The following is a 17,403-nucleotide window of genomic DNA, read 5'->3' on the forward strand; positions in this document are numbered from 1 at the left end:
CTGCAACAAACTCATGATCTTTCACCAGAAACGCAAGGTGAGCTGTCTTCCAAGGCAGGAATCACCCTAGAAGGGACCCCATGCAGCCAAAAGATGTGATTCAGGAAAAATTTGGCAGCTTCCCCAGCTGACACAGCATGAGAGCATGCCACAAAGTGGCACATCTTGGTCAGTAGGTCCACCACCACCAGGACTGCCGTCTTACCTCGGGCAGGTCCATCATGAAATCTATGGACACCATCTCCCATGGTCTCCCCAGTGTTATTAAGGGTTCAAGCAGCCCAGCCAGGGCCGCCCTTTCCCTGTTTGCTCTTTGACACATGTCACACCCTCGGACATATTCCCGCACAGCCTCCCTTACCTTGGGCCACCAGAAATCCCACTTAACTAACAACATGGGCTTGTGTTGCCCAAAGTGCCCAGCTGTAGGGTTGTCATGGAACTGCTCAAGGACTCTGACCCTCAAGGGCTCTCCCGGTACATACAGTGTCCCTTTGTAGAACAGCCCCCCTTTCTTCTCAAAGCCCCCACACCCTCCTTGAGCTCCCTAAATTTCCTTTGAGCAAAATCATCATCTCTGGTGAGTCTAACCAGTCCTGCGTCCCCTGCCAGTGTTCACCCACAGGCCCATTTGTCCGGCCACTGGGGGCCCTTCATCTTCCATGTACTCAGGCTTCCTGGAAAATGCGTCTGCCCGCACATTCTGCTCTCCAGGAACGTATTGGATCTTAAGGTCAAAATGGGCAAAAAACACCGCCCATCGGATCTGCCTCTGACACAGCACACGTGCAGTGTGCCAATATTCCAAGTTCTTGTGGTCTGTCCACATCTGGATCTGCTGCTGCACCCCAAACAGAAAGTGTCTCCTGCTGCGTGACATTCCCCTGAATTTTGCTGATAAACATTGCATCCATCGCCTCATAAAATTTCCACATGTCCTGGAGGACATTGTTTCCCACCGCTATCAGGGGTCTCACCCATTCCCAGGCTTCACTTTCTAAGTGGGAAACTACGAATGCCACCCTCTCCTCATCATTGGAAAATTCCTTCTTTTGTAAGTCCAGGGCGTATTTAATCTCAGTCCTAAAGGCAAGGTACTCTTGAGAGTTCCTGCCAAATTTGCTCACCAGTGCGGCATCTTTCGCCCCACTGGAGTTGCCATGATTTGCTGCTCCTGCAATCTGCGCTCTTCCAGCCTCGCTGCGAGGTCAGCAATGTCCACTTCTAGCTCCACATTCTTCTGCACCAGAGCCGGTACGTTTCGCACCGCATCTTCCTCAGCACCTCTGCCTGCAGCTCTTTGCTCCTCCGCCCTCCCTTTATTCTCTTGACTCATTATGCCGCTCTTCACTAGTACACGCGAGCAACCGCAAAGACTCCAGGATTGCTGTCAGATGTTAATGGTGGTTGCTTGTGAGTAACCAGGCAGGACTCTGAACTGTCTTTTACAGGTTTTATTGTGCAAACTATTTACAGTGCAGATCTACAAAGTTCATGTCTGTCTTAGTCACTTGCAGAATCCGGGAATGCCCCCTTCCGGCTTCTCCCCCAACATAAGAACTTCGGCACCCGAAGCCTCCTCCTTGCGTTTCACCCCTCTGCACAAGTTGGGCGATGGAAGTGGCGTGTGTCCCTGCTAGCCAGCCTGGCAAGGTGAGGTGCTGGGGCTCTCAGCAGCATCCTCAAGCCCTTTCCTCTCTTGGCTGGCCCCTTCCCTCTCTTCTCCACTGGAGGTGTGGCTTTCCCCACCGCTGGAAGAGGAACTGCTCTTCAGAAGTTTTGGAGGCTCTCTGTATCCCTACGGCCCCCCTGCCTCCCTCCCCTGTTCTGATGGCAGTCCTCTGACATCAAATGCTGGTTCTCAGATCTGTTTCGTTTGGATAAAAATGCCCTTGGGGCAATCATGGTGAAGCTTCAGTATCAGGATTTAGGTTCAGTTTTTCAGTCAGTGGAGTATCATTCCTCGACACAACAAGCTCATCTCTCCTGACATTGAAGTGCAGGCCAGTGGCATGGCAACTCGTCTATTGGTCTCTCCTTGTTGCCTTCAGACAGGGTGGAATAGACAGAGCCCCCCCCCCCCGCATTCTACTGACTGAGCAGTCTGGCAGGATACATTGGTCATGCATGCAACAGGCATCAGTAGTAGAGGGATACTAAAAGGACCCCTGACCGTTAAGTACAGTCATGGACAACTCTGGGATTGTGGTGCTCATCTCGCTTTACTGGCCAAGGGAGCCGGCGTTTGTCCACAGACAGCTTCCGGGTCATGTGGCCAGCCAGACTAGGCCGCTTCTGGCGAACCAGAGCAGCGCATGGAAATGCCATTTACCTTGCCACCGGAGTGGTACCTATTTATCTACCTGCACTTTTATGTGCTTTTGAACTTCTAGGTTGGCAGGAGCAGGGACCTAACAATGGGAGCTCACCCCATCGCAGGGATTCAAACCGCCGACTTTCTGATCGTTTACTCTCTCTGTGGTTTACTACAGTTACTACAGATAGAGAAGGATACTATTTCCTGTCAATTGCTTATGTCCTGCTCCTTCTGACTTTGGTTGATGATGTCATATGACACCCCACCCCAAAACTTCGATCCCAGAAGTGCCAGCTTCAAGGGCCACCATGAAATGACTTGGGGGGAAGGGACCACGTAACCCATCTGCAAGGAGGAACTAATTACCTTTCTGACCCAGTCAGCTTTCCCCTCCCTGCTGGTTTTCCTCAGCCAAGAGGGGCAAGGGGCAATGTCCTTCAATCTTACCAACTAAAACGCTTCCAACATGAGAGGGCTAGACAGTGCTCTGGACACCCCGTGATATTCATCTGCTGTAACAGCAGAGTCAAATTCCCAGTGGATGCAAGCAATTTCATCCTCAAAATGCTTTGCAAACAGGTCACAGCATTGACAAGTCACAAGCACATTCCCCAACTCCCAATGAGAGGCCCTCCCCATTTTCACCTTGGAGCTTTCTTTTCTCACCCAGCCTCTCACCCTAGGAGGTGTCCACTTCACCTCTCAACCTGGTTACTGGCACCAGTTTGAAATTTCCCACCACCACCACTTGCAGCACGTTAAGCATTTTACTTTTAAAGCTCTGACCAATGTTTCATATCATCATGTGATTGAGATATCTTAAATTCTGAGATTTAGAGATACTGATATTCTGTTAGTATAAGCAAATACAAGAGACACGCCAGGAGCTAAATGATCACTCTCTGTTGCCCGATGTCTCCAGCAAAATATATCACCCAGGATGCCCAAAGAGTTCTGAGGTACTGGTTTGGATCAAGAGTGTATCCAAATATCCACAAAAAGTAAAGAATACATATTTATTTAAGAAAAATAAAATAATGGTGTAGCTAGAACCCTGTTATCATATAGGAATAAGAGATAATAGAAGAAGGTCACTTAGGGCCATCTGTCTTTGAGCTCTTTGCTCTCCTACTTTGCAGGTTCGCTGGGTTCTGGGAGATGGTGGGACTCAAATGCTTTCTAGTGATAACGTATCAGCCAGCTCTGCCTCTTCCTCTTCTCCCATTATTTCCCAGCTCCTCCCCTCATCTTCCTCTGAGCTGTGGCCTCCTCTCAAATCTCTGTTGTATTTCTTTTTGTTTTGTTCTGTTTTCTTCCTTTTCCCATCACCATCCCTCACCCCTCACCCCACCCTTGTGTTAGACTTCCAGTCTACTCAACTGCAATTTCTTTCCACTTCTATTACTTTCTTTCACACACTTTTAAACCAGTTTTCTGCTTCTTTTTCTATTACACATTGTTTTGGTACATTGGGGTAGTGTGTATGAAACGCTCTTTGCAAATCTGGTGCATGGACGTGTTCTGTGTACTCCCATGATCTTTCTTCTGGTCAATACCCCTTCCATGCAATCAAATATTGCAACTTCTTTCTTCACATCCTAGAGTCTAGAATTTGTTCTAATTCATACTCTTCCTCTCCTTCTACCATGACAGGAGGTGGAGGTGCTTGTCTAGGTGCCTGGTAAGGCTGTGCAGGTACAACCAGTGACAAGACAGATCTGTGGAAGAGGGGGTGAATCTTCCTGGATTGCTGACAGTTTTTCTACGAAGTCTCTGCTGCTGGAACCGACAGAGTGTTGGTTGGGGTTGAGAAGGTTGTGAGGATGTTATCCATAACTGACAAAACCACAGAGGCTGAATCCCACAGTGTTCCTTAAAAAGATTGCATCCAACATGAAAAAAGAGCTTTGTGTTACAATATAAAAAATATAGCATTTCTGGGGAAGCATGCACTCTCTATTTCCATAATTTCCTGCTCCTCACGGGACCAGTTCTTCCCAGTTGGAATCCTTGAGCACCTTTCCTTGTTCCATAAATTCTTCCAAGTCAGCTTCTTCTTCCAAAGGTCACCTGCTGGTTCGTTTCTCCTTGGCTTTTGATCACTCTGTCATTATGAGGGCCTTCTAGATTATATGCTTCTTCTTTCTACAGTTGCTTTCGACTACTGCCCAGGCTAAGCAATATAGAGGTATGGGAGCAGGGCAATGGTTGGGCAAGCCCCTTCTTTCTGGTCTGAAAGAAGCAGCAAAAGGAGGTCTCCTGGCTGGAGGTGTGAGGACAGGTTCCTAGTGTGAAACGGCCTTCTTCCAAAGCCTTCTTTCAAAGCCTAGTAAGCACAAACTAGGCTTTGGGAAGGAGCCCTCACGTCTCTTTCCCAATGCCACTGCCACCCCAGGAGCTGCTTCCGTGCCCTTCTCTGGTGGCAGGGAGAAATCATGACACCTGGAACCAAGGCACAACCCATGACAGCTTAATGAATTCTGTGGCCATTCTGGCCAAATTGGGACTGTTAAAATAACTTTGCCTCCAAGGTGAATAATAATAAATAAACATTAATAATAATAATAATAATAATAATAAACTTTATTGTCACTACACCACCTATGTGCAGTGAAATTAAATGAGCCGGGGGGGGCCCCATACACTCAGTCTTGTTCACACTCTGTGTGCTTGTCAGAAGCCAATTGCACCACTATTTTTTTCCCCATTCAGCAGCCCAACAGCCTATGGATAAAAACTTTTCTTTAACCTGTTGGTGCGACTGACTATACTTCTGTATCTCCTGCCCAAAGGTAGGAGATTAAAGAGGTGCTGGCCGGGTTGTGAGTCATCCCTAAGAATTTTTCTCGCTCTCCTGAGGCAGCAGTCTCCCGTGATGTCATTTAGTGAACTCAGGGAACAGCCCATGATATCATGTGCTGTATTCACCACCCTCTGTAGGGACTTCCTGTCTGTGGCTGTCAAACCAGCTTACCACACTGTAATACAGTATGAAAGGACACTTTCTATTGTGGACCGGTAGAAGGAGATCTTCAGAGTTTTTTTGACATTGTTCTTTCGCAGGACCCTGAGGAGACAGAGTCTCTGTTGGGCCTTCCTAACCTCCTGGGTTGTATTGATTTTCCAAGTGAGGTCTTCACTAAGGTAGACTCCCAGGAATTTAAAGGAAGAGACTCTCTCCAAACAGCGCCCTCTGATCTACAACGAGGCTAGTTCCCCTCTTTTCCTCCGAAAGTCCAACACCATCTCCTTTGTCTTACTGATATCTAGGTACAAGTTGTTCTCTAGGCACCATGTCAAGACTTTTTGAACCTTCTCCCTATACGCTGATTCATCTCCACCTGTAATTAGACCCATTATGGTGGTATCCCCTGCAAACTTAATAATCACAGTAGATGGATCGGATGAGATACAGTCATATGTATACAACGAGTACAGGTAGGGATTCAGCACTCATCCCTGTGGGGTGCCAATGCCGAGCTTCAGAGAGGTAGATGTAACAGGCCCAATCCTCACTATTTGTGTGTGATCCTCAGAAAGTCTTTAATCCAATCACAGATGGTAGAAGAAAGGTCCAGGTCCCTCAGCTTTTTAAAAACAATGTCCGCAAGGATGGTATTAAAAGCTGAGCTATAATCAATAAAGAGCATTCTGACATAATTCCATGGTTTCTCCAGATAACTCACTGCAAGGTGAAAAGCTGTGGCTATGGCATCGTCTGTTGACCTATTTCTCCTGTAAGCAAACTGGTGTTCATCAAAATCTGGTGGAAAACATGTCCTAAGTTGTTGAAGGACCAATCTCTCAAAGCATTTCATCATTACAGATGTTAATGCAATGGGTCTGTAGTCATTTAGGCAGTTAATTGCTGTTTTCTTTGGGACTGGGATAATGGTGGCCGCTTTCAAACATGATGGAACACAATCAGTCTGCAGGGAGATGTTTAAAATCCTTGTCAGAACCCCTGCTAGATGATCAGCACAGTTTTTATTTACCACTATCCTCATCACCCCATCAGGACCAGCAACTTTATTGGGATTCACTGCCTGCAATGCAGCGTTCATTTGATGGTCATATAGAATAAGTGGCTGAGAGTTTGTAGGCTGGCAGGCAGGAGCCGTGATATTTGATCTTTCTACTTCATAGCGGACAAAAATGTTCAGCTCCTCTGCTAACACATCATCAGCCTGAACCGTGTTCCTTTTATTGCCCTTGTAGTTGGTTAGGTGCTGCAGTCCCTGCCACACTTGTCTCGTTTTCTTATTGGCTAAGCAATTCTCCACTTTAAGCTTCTATTGTTGTTTTGCCACTTTATTCCTTTCCTGAGCTTTTTTCTTGCCTCTCTGTATATGTCAATGCTCCCTGCCTTGAATGCATTATCCCAAACTTTCAAGACTAAACTTCCTTTAGCAGTCATCCAGGGATTACTGTTCCCATAAACTCTAATGCACCCCTCCGTAGTTACATTATCTGTGCACACTTTGATATAGGAAAGTACAGCGTCTGTGTATCTGTGCAGATCTTGTTGTTCAATTACACTCCAAACAGTGCTTTCAAAACAGTTCTGGAGCTGACTGTTTTTATAGCTGACTGAGTTCTTCTCCTTAGGGTAATGTACTTCGGACATAGAAAAATTGAGGAATGGTCTGATGAACCTAAGTGGAAAAGGGAGATTGCCCTGAATGCCTCTAGTGTGGAATTTCACATACTGTTCAAACTTAGGAAAGACTGCCTTCAGGCAGGCCTGATTAAAGTCCCCTGCCACAACAATAGCACCCTCTGGATGGATTTGCTGCTGCCTAGAAATGACGTCATATAACTTAGAAAGTGCCGCCCTGATATTAGCATCAGGTGGAATGTAAATGGCTATGATAATTGTCGCAGTTACTTCTCTAGGCAGATAAAATGGCCTATATGTAACTGCCACCAATTCCACATCTGAGGAGCATTATGTATAAACTCCTCTGCTATTGACACACCACCCACCGTGAATATAAATACAGATTCCTCCACCTCTGGCCTTACCAGAATTACTGTCTCTGTCAGTTTTGGATGCTGCAATCTAAAGAGATATTTAGGAACTGGAACATGTGCAAAGAAGGACTACAAAATTGATTTAGGATCTGGAAACCAAGCCTTATGTGAAATGGATGAGGAAGTTGGGTATACTGAGCCTGGAAAGGCGACAACTGAGAGGTCTCCTTTTCAATGCGTTAGCCATTGGACTGTGACAATTAACCTCAGGATTCTGTCCTGCCCTCAGTGCTATTCAACATTTACATGAAACTGTTGGGAGAGGAAATGCCACACCAACTCAGTGAAGGTTGGTTTCTTGGATTGAGTTTAAAATCCAAGTGAGGACAAAATAGATTGCAAATATAATTTTATTCCACAGGAAACTTTGTGTGTGATTGTGTAAGTGAGAGAAGATTCTTAAACAGTGGCTGTATTTGTAGGATTAAAGAGTGTGAGGCAGGGGAGATAGAGGGAAGCGCCAGAGAAACCAAAACTCCTAACAACACCTTGAAGAAGTCACAAGACAGAACTATACAGTGGTACATCTAGATACAAATGGGATCCGTTCCGGAGCCCCGTTCACATCTAGAGGTAAACGTATCTAGCGACGGCACGACTGCGCACACATCACTTTTTGCCGCTTCTGCGCATGTGCATGACATCATTTTGAGCGCCTGCGCATGCGCAAGCGGCTAAACCCGGAAGTAACGCGCTCCGTTACTTCTGGGTTGCCGAGGAATACAACTCGAAAGTGCTCAACTCGTAGCATATTTAATCCAAGGTATGACTGTACACAGTTATCTGGGTGTAGAACCCATTGAAAACAGTGAAACTTACATCTAGGAAGACAGGTATAGAATTGCATTGTAATTCCGTTGAAATAAATGGTTACTACTTCCACCAACAGTGCATAGGAGTGTCCTGAAATACCTACACTGCCTCCAATCTTTCCAGCCAAATTTATTCATTGGTGAGCGATGGGGTGGAAACATGAGAAGCATATTTCGCTTTCAAGGAAATAACCAAACTTCCTTTGAAAGTGGAGGTAGAACATAGACATTGTGGGTTATTTTGCCCTGCCTGAATTTGTCAAATCCTCTTTTCAAGTAGTCTAAGCTGCTGGCCATCACTGCCTCTTGTGGAAGTGAGTTCCATGATTGAACTATGAACTGCATAGCTTCTGAACTGCACTAAGCATGGTTTTTCCCCTCCTTTCATCTATCTCAGGTAAAATATTTATGAAATTATGGAGTAATTAAAAAGTAGAATACTTTTCTGTCCTCTTTAACTTTATTAAACACAAGCAAAATGAATGTCCCGGTCCAGTTTACAGGCGGTTGATGTCCCGGCTGAGGATGTCAGGACCAGGGGCAAGACGGCTGGGTAGGTGCAGGAATGAGAGTCCAGAAGCTAGGAGTCTGGAAGCCAAGAGTCCAAGGGTCAGAGAACCGGGGGTCATGAAGCCAAGGGTCCAGGGGTCCAGAAGCCAGTAGTCAAGAAGCCAAATGCAGCAAGGCAGGAAGTGTGTTGCTGTGGCAAAGGGGCAAAGGGAAATGCTGAACTAATATGCCTTCCTGGCTCTTGCCACCAGCTGCTGTGAGTTACCAATTGCCTTGCCTCTTCAGAAAAAAACTTAGGAAAGCCCCAGTCCTGAGAAGCCCTACCGGTCACAGGCCCTGGCTCCTGAACACACTCCTGCCAATAAATAAGATCAATTAGATTATCTTCTCCAGGACAATCCTTCCAGCCAAATATATTTATTGGGATGGTTGGGAGGGGACACTTGAGAAGCACTTTTGGCTATCAAGGAAGGAGTTGCATTGCTAAGTAGGTCTAACATGAAGCAAAGAAAAGCACCGTAAGATAGACAGCTTAGTGCAGAATGTCCTCTGTGACTTTTGTACTGTGTGGCTAAAAAATGTCTTGAGTGGTGGTATGAACAAGAAATTGCTCTGCATCCAAAGCAATGGAAAAAGAAGAAGAAGACAGGCAAAAAGAGAGCACAGCCAGAGCAGTTTCTAATGTGTCAACTGGGGAGAGAGGCATGAGGCTACAATGGGAGTGAGGTACTGCCCTCCTGTCATGATAGTCCTGTACCCTTGCACAGGAGGGGAGAGACTCCATCAGGCAAGGCCTCCTTCCACCTGCCTTGCCCCACCCTCTGGCCCTGGGTCTCCTCATAAGGAAGCTGTGCCTGGAGGAAGAACTGTGAGGGGAGAGACTTCATCAGGCAGGGCCTCCTTCCACCTGCCTTGCCCCACCCTCCAGTCTCTGCTTCTCATTTTGTATTGTATTATGTTGTGCACTGTGGTTTGCTGTTGTTTTATTGATTGGATTTTAGAAATTACTTATTGTAACTGATTGAGTGGATTTCTGTTTAATTTTGAAATGCTGATATATAATATTATTCTATATTATTTTAATGAATGTTGAATGTTATTTTATTTGCATATTGTATATTGTATTATGCATATTGTCTTATTTATATGATATTAGCCGCTCGGAGCCTGGCTTTGGGTGGGGACAGCGGGATACAAATTATTATTATTATTATTATTATTATTATTATTATTATTATTATCTGATCAGCTGCTCCAAGAAGGATGCTGTAGTATTTCACAGTTCTTCTTATCTTTTGAAAATGGAAGATGGGATTTGAAGCAGGTATAAACAACTAGCTGGGTTCAATTCACGACAATGTGACTAAGGACAGTCATCACTAAACAGATCAGTTGAGTCAAAGTATCACTCCCTGTCCCAACAATCTGACACAATTAGAATAAGGAGGGACAAAGTTCCATAAATTGATTTAATTAGCTCTCAGTGATGATCTTGGAGCCATTGTATTCTATTCAGTGCCTACCAGTGTGTCCCTGGCACCTTTCAAGAATCTTGAGTTATGTCTAGCTTTGCCAGCTGAGAAGTCACCTGAGCAGTACTTTGAGACTCTCATTGCACTTTGATTAGTGGCCTGAAAGATCAGCAAAAGTATTTTGCTCCTTCCAACTCAGTAAGACCTCACATCAAGCAAGAGGAAAGACAGAGGCTCTGGCTCGGAAAAGACCTTTATCCATGAAGGACCCAGCAACTTCCCATAGACCTTGGATGTGATACTATTAACAGTTTGTGCACATGTCTGTATCAAATGAGGGCTAGAGGTAGGCACTGAAGAATATGGTTGGCTGTCTTAGCCATTGCTGTTAGTTGTTCTGCTTTAATGATGGGCATAGTCAGATGACCTCAACTGACTTCTTTGAACAAGTTGCTCATTTGGCGCTGTCCGTAGTCTTGCAGTATCCCTACCAGGGGGAGTTGACACCTTCCCTGCTGCCCTGCACCAATTCATGAGACAGCTGCCTCATCCGCTGACAGATAATCTTCTGTACTCTCACTATCCAAAACCTTTCAGGATTCTTTAAGAAGTTTCTGCTTTAGAATTGTACAATTGTACAACAATAGATACAACCTCATAAAACTGAATTGTATGCTTTTAAAATAATAAAAGCTTTAAAATTTTGATTACTAAAGAAAAATTGAAGAGTTGTAGTAGCCTGGCTGCATAAAACAACAAAGTCTCAGAGAAGCGCTGTATTAGATTCAATGTACTGCATCAGATTCAACTTTAGCCACTTTACTAATAATTACTGAAAAACTCTGACCACATGCACACAGTATTCAAATAATCAGTTAGGTTTCCATGCTTTCTGGGAAGTCTACCCTGCAGGGAGGAAGGCTAAGTTAATCCTCTGGAGGAACTGAAACCCAAATTTAGGCAAATTCAGAAAATGCGGGCAGGACAGGATTTTGTCTAACTCTTGTATGGAAGCAGCCCTCCCCAAGACTGCCAGCTGTATACTATAGCCTCCAACTGTGACTTCCTGAGAAAAGACAGTGAGAAAAGGACTCACTATTTGCTAGGTGAACTTTGGGTATAAGGTGAAAGTGGTGGTAAAGGAAAATGACCCCTGAACGGTTAACTCCAGTTGAATTTGACTTTGGGGTGCGGCACTCATCTCCACTTTCAGGCCGAGGGAGTTGGTGTTTGCTTGCAGACAGCTTTATGGCCCATGTCGCCAGCATGACTAAATCGCTTCTGGTGCATAGAGGACTGTGACGAGTGCCTAAGCGCACATAAACACCGTTTACCTTACCTCAGCTGGGATATCTATTTATCTACTTGCACTGGTATGCTTTTGAACTGCTCATTTGGAGGATTTGGGACAGAGCAAGAGGAGCTCACCCGTAGTACTGATTCGAACCGCAGACCTTCTGATCAGTAAGCCATTGAGGTTCATTGGTTTAGGCCTCAGCACCACCTGCATCCCTTTGGGTATTAACCCAACATGTACACCTAGGTCCCACTGCTCCATGTTTTCCCAACATTTTCGTGGCAGGTCAGAATCCCCCGCAAGGAATTAAGGATTGGCAGATGTCTGAAGTGTGCCTTTAACCCCATAAAAGCCATAGAATGACGAATGTTTTCCACCCCAACCTCATCACCTGCCAAAATGCAGAAGAAGCCAATTAGACCAATTTCTGTCTACTTTCTTTTTTCAGTAGCTCTCCATCTCATCAGCTTTGTTCTTATGTATTTCCTCTGGGGAAAAGATAAAAAAGCCTCCCGCAAACAGAATTTCCTTTACTTCCAGATACATATCCTTACAGTCTACGTCTGTCTTACTTGTCTTCACATGAAGAGATTGATTCACCACCCCCACTCTTCTTCTGTGTGGATGCACTAACAGCTTTTGGGGGTAATTTGGAGCTGAACCAACAATGTCTCTTCCTCAAGTGGCCTTTGCCTATGGCCTGGTACCTCCCACTCGACTGGTTCAGAGAATGGCCATGTTTGTGTAGCTCCCTAATGCAGGAAGCTCCATGGCCACTGATGGCTCCAAGCAAGACCTTCCTCATCATTGTGTGGGTGACTAATTCATACCTGGCACTCTCTCAGTCATTGGCACATTCAACTCCTGAAGTCTCACTTCATCCCTTTTATCTTTTGGAAACCACGGCCAAGACAGCCGGATCAGTTTTACTGCTTAAAGCCTCTATTGCATCCATGTGCACCCATAGCCCTTTCCATATGGATCTATTATCCAGGCTTTTCCTGACGGAGCATCTCCACCCCTGTCATTAAGTCCAGACACTGAGATCCAGCTCTCAGGGCCTTCTTGTGGTTCTCTCACTTTGAGAAGTGAGCTCTGAGGGAAGTAGGCAGAGGGCCTTCTTGGTAGTGGTGCCGACATTTTGCAAAGATCTTCCATCAAAAGTCAAGTGGATAAGTAACTATAAAACCTTCAGGTGACATCTGAAGGCAGCCCTGCATAGGGAGGTTTTTAAAATTATTATTATTATTATTAAGAGGAAGAAATCTGAGAAGCTTCTATCAACAACTAATGAGATGTTAGAGAAATAATTCAGACAATTCCAAGAGTGAGCTTTTATTTTTCGTATGTCCCTCTTCATCTTTGTAATGAACAAACAACTCCAATTCACAGACCTCCCTGAACTATTTGTTCCCAAGTGTTACTTGCAACATGAATCCATGGCCATTACATCTCTCCAGGCAAGCCTCTACCTGCATCAATTCATTTGATGATCCTTCTCTGCTCTGAGTCTCCTATTCTTTCTAGAATGCTGAAGGCACTCCTAAGCGCATGCCTCCTCTTGGCCCCACTTTCTGCAGGTAAGATGGGGAACATCGGATGATCTTTAGAGGACACTGAAGAGAACTTGCTTCTTGAGAGGGAAGGGGAGTTAGGAGTGTAGATCAACACCATAGAGAGCAATCACGGCTGGGTTACCAAGAGAAAGTCGGGGAGAGTCAAGTCAAGAGATTATTTCTTGTGATGTTATACAGATAAACAATGTCATGTAGAAAAATAATGAAATATCCCACTCTAACATGAAAGCTGCATTTCAGCAATACACACAAAATGTGGATCACTCTCTGTGTGTCTGTGTGGTGGGGGGGGGGTAGGGACACAGGGGGGGGGGGATTTGCATAGGCAAGAGATTGCCAGATGAAAATGTTGGGCATGATTTCATAGTGGAGGGAAAGTGCTAAGAAGGTGAATAAGCTTTTCTTTACTGGGAGAGGTAGAGAAAATATGCCTTAAAAATAGGATAGAATAATAATTCCATTGGAATGGAGAGAAAAAGTTGCTTAGGAAAGGGAAGGGAAGAAGACAATGTATGGCCATAGCAGGAAGAAATTAAATACATTTTACAAAGAAAGACACCTTCAAGTCTACTCCTTGGAACAGAGCACATCAACCCACTGGTAAGGATCCAGATCCACAACTACTACAGTGGTACCACGGGATGCGAACAGGATCTGTCCCGGAGCCCCGTTCGCATCCTGAAGTGAATGCAAGACGCGTCCACGCCTCTGTGCATACGTGTATTTTTCCACTTTCGTGTATGCGCGTATCGTCATTTTGACCCCCTGCGCCTGTGCGCGTGGCGAAACCCGGAAGTAACGCACACCATTACTTCCAGGTCGCCACAGAGTGCAACCCGAAATACTTAACATGAAGCACATTTATCCCAAGGTATGACTGTACTCATTGATTGTGGAAATGTGGGGCGCTGAATGTGATTTGAGTGCCAGACAAGGATCCAGAAGGCTAGGGTTTGAATCTTCACTCAGCCACAAAGCTCACTGGGGGATCCTAGACCAGGCACTTTCCCTCAGCTTAACCTACTTTTGATATTGGAGGTAATACATAGCCGTCATGCTTAGTAGCCTTAGTAGTCTTATTCTCCATCAATTTATCTAATCCTCTTTAAAAGTCATTGAAATTGGGGGCATTCAGTTCCTCTGGTAGAAAATGCCATAGTTTAATTGGGCTCAGATATACGCTTGTGACCCAACAGTGGGAAGAAAATGTATTTAAGTGAGAGTCTGGATGGGAGGAAAAGTTGGCTGTGAGAAAAGGAGGGTACACCTCCCCACTTCTTGGAAATAATTAAATCAGTGTTCTGAACAATGGCTACAAGAGTTTTAATTAATGAGTGTTTTACTCATTTCATTTCATCCTCTTCTATTAAAATACTTATTAAATTGAACACTTTTTAATTTAAAAGTTTAATTCATGATCACCTCTTCCTCTGTACCTCATTAAGCAAACAGCAAAACAAAACAATGATGATGATGATAATTCATGAATCTTTTCCTCCTGTCCTCAGCGGTACGTCTGGAGTGCAAAGATAAGTTTAACGGGACTGGAATGACAGATAACAGCAATGCAGATAAACCTTGTAATAATAATGTTATGTATACCTGTTCTGCCAGTGTTCTGCGTACAAATATAGGTAAGATTTGCCTGTTTTTTTGTCTTTTGCTGGTGGATTTGACCCAGGTTAAGATATAGGTGAACTTTAAGGGTTCTACTAGCATATAGAAGTCTATGCTGGAACAACTCACCTATGAAAAAAGTGAGGTGAGGAAGCTGTGACACTTCAGCTGTAGATGAATTAGAACTCCCATCAACCTCAGCTAGCCAGGCCACCAGTCAGGGATGATGGGAGATGCAGTCCAGCAACATCGGAAGTAAGGAATGAATGGCTTGCATATGAAAATGGGGAATCTAACATCACCTGATCACAAGCAGTGGCTGAATTTGGTGCTGATCGCCAAGCTTGGAGAACTTGATTTGCATCAACCAGAAATCCCTATTGAGCCAAACCAATGAACTCCAGTTTGCTTTTGGTTATCAAACTAGGACAATAAGCCTGGAATATAAGCTGAATATCCCGTAAATGACATTAAAGTTGACAATCATTTCACAGATGTATAAAAACTATTCAAAAGCTGAGCAACCAGAATGGGAGATGATGGTGCTTCACACTTTTATGACTCCTTGAGGGGGGCCTCAAGTAATTTTGAAAGAATTCTCAGTGATGAAATGATGAGGAAGCAACCAACATGAAGGAAGTATTTCTGTAGTTCACCTCTTAAAAAGGGTTTCAGTTACCCAGCTTGATTCAGAGTGGGTCCCTCCACCTTGATGGTCTTTGGTTCCTACTTCAACCATTGGTTAAGGTTGATTTGATCCCTTTGCTTGTTCCTGGTTAACCCACTCCTTTTACCCAGGAGGGAGTGGGTACCATTTGGCACCTCAGTGCCAAAATGCCTTGGGGCGATCCTGGGTGGGATGGTGCTTGCTTGACCATCTGTTCCAACATCACTGCTACATTCTTGGAGGCAGAGGGGTAAGGGGGTAGTAAGGTTGGTGTAATGCAAGTGTCTTGCTAAGTGACTTGTGTTCAACAACAGGAGTTCAGGGAAGCATGCCCTGAACCTGCAAGCTGTTAGGATCGACTAGAGGAGAGAGTGCAGTGTATGGCAGATGTATTGTCAGAAGAATACAAAAAGGCATGATTCTTCATGCAACAAATTTGACCTAAAATGAAGTTCTGCAGAAATTCCAAATTTAATATATTTGCAAATTAATTGTGAACATAAAAAGAATGTCTGGTTCTATGGACTAAGGAGGAAAGACACTACTGCTTGTGATTGAGAGATGAACTCTTAAATGCCTGCAGAAAACCTTTCTTTTCCACCAGGCCTGTGCAGACCATTAATAATACACTGGTTTATTGAAATCTATTTACTTTTAATATGGTTCTTATTGTATCTTTTATGTATTATAACTGAAAAACATTTTGATATTTCCTTCCTTTTACGATATAGCAGTGTGCACACATTTAAATAAATAAACAGCACCTCACTTTAGATTGCAAAATTGAATAATACCTTCCATATTGTATTTTTCAAAAATTGGAACCATTATAATGAATGTGCTTTAGGAGCAATAGACGGCATTTCCCCTCCAGATCCTGAAAGTTCTTTCAAATTCTTTTTCATAGATAAACCTGAAGTGCAAATTGAGAATACTTGTTTGCCATCCAGACAATGTTTCTCAGGCGATTACAGCTTCACTGCAGCAGATGGTAAATTCTTTGAGATGAAGACACAATGCTGCAACACTGACTATTGTAACAATGAAACTCTCAGCCGTAAGTTTCTGCATCATTGTGGAATCATTAACATGTTAGGGCTGTGCACTGGATTTGGCCAAGGCTTGGATCCTTAGTCAATCAGCAGTACTTAGAGAATCTGTGCCTCGTTCAGATGGGGTGAGACAGCCCCAGATGGCTGTAGGTTGGGTTGAGCAGCTCAGGACTATTAGGGGCTCTCAACAGGTGGGAATTCAGATTGGAGAGAAAGTCAGGCATGACAAGATACTGTGAAAAAGAGGGACCTAATAGGCAGCAGGGAGGGACCTTCTAGGGATGGATTGCCTTTCCAGCCAGGCCTCTCCTTCTTCCTGTCCCTTGAAGTAGCACAATGAAGGATCAGATATACCGTATTTTTCGCCCTATAGGACGCACTTTCCCCTCTCCAAAAATGAAGGGGAAATCTGTGTCAGTCCTGTGGGGCAAATACAGGCTTTCGCTGAAGCTTGGAGAGCGAGAGGGGTCAGTGCGCACCGACTCCTCTCGCTCTCCAGGCTTCAGGAAGCTATCAGCAAACCTGGGGCGCCCGCGGATAGCAGCCTGCCGCCTGGCACGCGGGGCGCCCTGAAGCAGAGCGCCCCTCGCGCCGGGAAGACAGCTGCAGCGTTGGGAGCCTTGCGGGAACTCCCGCAGGGCTCCCAGCGCTGCAGATAGCGCAGACATCGGCCAGCCCCACAAGCTCGGGGGACAGCGGGGAGGCGCAGCACCGCCATCCCGCTGTTCCTCGACCTGGTTTTGGGGGGGAAGTAAAGAAAAAATTTTCCTCCTTTATTTCCCCCCGAAAAAACTAGGTGCGTCCTATGGGACGGAGCGTCCAATGGGACGAAAAATACGGTATAATTGGATACCTAAGCAGCTGAACTGCTCATAAATAGCTTATGGTCCCTTCAAGTTCACTTTCAATTGGATGTTTCAAATATGGGCGTTACAACCCACCTATCTTATTCAAGTGTCCTCCTGAATCACCCTTAAGCTGGTTCTTCTCTGTCTTTTAATTGGCAAGCACTACCTAAGCCAGCAGTTATAATGGTGCAAATATAAGA

The 17,403-nt window shown here is 44.9% G+C and overlaps 1 long non-coding RNA gene across 1 annotated transcript in view; it reads right to left on the reverse strand.

Annotated features, from left to right (window-relative positions):
- Window positions 1-9,446: 9,446 nt before the first annotated feature.
- The window catches only part of LOC310684861, an 80,281-nt gene continuing 72,324 nt past the window's right edge, over window positions 9,447-17,403 (reverse strand). The window contains exon 3 of the long non-coding RNA XR_014514896.1: window positions 9,447-9,580. This is a non-coding gene — a long non-coding RNA (uncharacterized lncRNA). The remainder of the gene's footprint in view (window positions 9,581-17,403) is intronic.

The sequence above is a fragment of the Podarcis tiliguerta genome, assembly GCF_965153285.1.
Source record: "Podarcis tiliguerta genome assembly, chromosome: 8".
Classification (NCBI taxonomy): domain Eukaryota; kingdom Metazoa; phylum Chordata; class Lepidosauria; order Squamata; family Lacertidae; genus Podarcis; species Podarcis tiliguerta.